Here is a 3,075-nt window from a genome sequence, read left to right as displayed (position 1 = left end):
ACGACGGAGGGACATGAGGGCCAAAAAGAGCGGAGATCCAGGTGGAAAAAGGGTCCCAGCGTTCTTGCACACCTCACTCTTCTAGCGGGTCAAACTTCACGAGTTGTTTTTCTGCAATTTTGGTCATAAAAACAAAACAAGCCGGCCTCCTGTCTGCGAGAGGTGCAGCGGAGCGTCTGTGGAGTGGGCGGAGCCGAGGTATTGCATTGCACTCATTGCACTGATTTTGTGCCTTTCAGAATCTATAACGCAGGGGAATTATTATTTTTCAGTGAATGAGGTTTTAATAGAAATAGGTGGAGTACAACTTTTCTACTTCTGTTTGCTGTTGTTTCTGAAATAAAATGCATAACGATATTACAACTTTCATTGAATTTTTCAAATTTGAACACATTGTCTAGCCTGTAAGGTAAAAAACTCAACCAATTAATTGAATTGAATCGTATCGTGGTGTATTCTTGGGTATCTAAAATAATCGAATCGTTGGGTCAGGAAATCGATACTGAATCGAATCGCCATGATGGATGTGATTTAAACCCCTAGTTTTAAATCAGTTTAATGGAGGACAATAAGAAGAGGGAATCTGTTTGTTTTATTTTGCTTTTTTTTTTTTTTTATAAAGTGTGTGTAAATATCCGATTTTCAGCTCCACTTCTGTTCATTCCAACATGAAATGTTGTGGCAGAAAATGAGAATATCAGCTGGACACTTTCTCAGTTCTTCAAGCTTAGGGAGCCAAGCTAAAAAAGTAAATAAAGGTTGAGATGATAGGTTTGAGTGTGTGTGAGCCTTTCTGTTATTTCTGTTTTTTCAATATTTGTGTGGAAATGTCTATGCGGCAAACAGGAGGTGGCAGATGGCTTCAAACGTGGCACAGGAGATTGACGTGCTTTATCGTGCACAAGCGAGCTCCCATCCTCTTCTTGTCCAGCGTGTGTCATGGCCTATCGCTCCACTTTGTCACAGCAGGAGAGAGGTTGTAACACAGGAGCATGCAAAAGCACACACCCACGCACAAACACAAGCACCCCGACACACATTTCTCCATTTCAACTTTTAGATCAGAGTGTGTGAAGGTGACGATGATGTCATGGAGAGAGATAGGGGGGGAAAATAGATTCGTATTCACCAGGGAGAAAAAGTGAAGTGGTGGATTGGAGAAGCCTCTAAGAAGACAGAGACACATCAAAAACAAGCTGCTTTCTATTCATGAGCTGAACAAGAGGCACCTGTGTGAGGGCCGGAACGCGCTGCGAAAAACGTTCCCTCTGACTTATAGAAATTTCTTATTTGGAGACCTCCTGTTATAACACCTAAAGTATCTTCGTATCAAAATAAATCAGGGAGCCCAGGCAGCATCCCTTCTATCCTCACACTGCTTTTTTATTTCCTTGTATCCCTGCCAAGATTAATTCTGGGTTGCCGCTAGAGGAGCTTGTTGTACGTGTTCGTCTTAATGCTTCTGACAGCGTAGCTTTTTCATCAAACGCAGCCCACCCAAACTCAAGTGTTAACAACACTTTTGTGCCTGTATATTGCTTCGTCTTAATGCCAGATGAATGCAGCGCAGCTCAAAAGAGAGCTTCCTTCAGAGGGCTCATAAAGTTTCTTTTATGCCTAAGAGAAAGAAAGTGGAAGTGACTGTTTTGCACGGGCCGCTTCATTTTAAAATAGCAGCATTTACTTTGAAAGCTCCGTGGTTAAGTTGTAAACAAGTATCAAGGCTGATTATTTTTGATGGAGAAAACTGTTCCTGAGGCAACACACTGGCTGCTGCAGGGTAAAAACTCTGCATTGATATACAATACAAACCCATGTTTGGGTAGCAACAAGTATTTATGGTCCTGATTCTGGAGTTTCTGTGGGGTTTCCTGTTTTCCTTTCTTCTCCCTCAGGGCTCTGGAACCTCACTCCACATGCAGAGCTCCTCTGGTTCCTTCTGGAACATCTGACTATTATTCTGCTCATTCATGCTGCAGGATAAAAAAAATCTGGCTGACGACTTACAAGAGTATCTCCTTGAGCCTCCCACTCAGTGAAACTGCAAGCCTCGAGGGACAACTACACCCAGCTGAAGAACTTCTCTGGAAAACAAGCCTTCCTCTATAAGCTCAGTCACTGCAGCCTCTGTGCCAAAATTCAGAACTATATACCCAACACTAAACCACCCTGAAATAATCAGTCCTCTCGGAGTCGCAACCCATTCGCCAAATGAATAAGAAATAATAATCCCATATTTCTTTTTTTTAGCTGGAGTAACCATATTAACAAGATCAGGTCTCTTCTTAAACAATCCCCTGGAAAACAAACACTTCAGCTTCACTGGAATTTCACACTTGTATAGTGAGTGATTAAACATCATGTCATATTTTATTACATTTATTTCTGTCTACATCTCTGCAGTCTCTTGGTAAACATTTATAATGATAGGTGAACAGTTAGTCGCCACAAATCCACCAATATAACGGGCAATAAGAAAGATACTCTTAAAAGTTATAAAGTAGTAGTAATTATAAACATAGATAAAAGAGCAGACATGTGAGAGAAAGAGACCTAAGAGCAGAAGGAGAGTTTAAAGCTGTGGAAGTAAACTAACACTGTGTGTCGCCCTGAGGACGCCATCATCTCTATAAACCACGATAATGGCAGCATCATGCTGTGGGGATTCTATTCTTTATCGGGATGCAAAAACTCTGGATGGCAAAACTAAATACAATATCAACATCAACTTTAAAAATAGTTTAAAGGCATACTTTGCAACATTTTTCAGTTAATTAATGTGTTCCATAACGTTTTGGGTGATTTAAATGAGTCATTTCAGGTTGAACAAAGGTTTTCTCGGCCGCCCTGGTGGTCTGTAGGGGAAATACCGTACTTGCAATTGCAGGAGCCCTCGGCCCGCACCCACAGGCTCAGAAGTCTTGTGCATCGCGAGAGTCGGTCTTGTTTTACGGCGAGAACTGCTACACGCCCCCAGGAAAAGGCATGCTCGTTGCTAGCGCAGTGGCGATATTTGTGCAGTTATCATGGCGGAACCAGCGAGAAAACAGCGAAAGCCCGTGTCATCCGACAGTC

Source organism: Cyprinodon variegatus, unplaced genomic scaffold (genome assembly GCF_000732505.1).
Source record: "Cyprinodon variegatus isolate N-32 unplaced genomic scaffold, C_variegatus-1.0 Scaffold375, whole genome shotgun sequence".
In the NCBI taxonomy this organism is placed as follows: domain Eukaryota; kingdom Metazoa; phylum Chordata; class Actinopteri; order Cyprinodontiformes; family Cyprinodontidae; genus Cyprinodon; species Cyprinodon variegatus.
The sequence above is the reverse complement of the archived record's forward strand: the minus strand, read 5'-3'. Positions refer to the sequence as shown.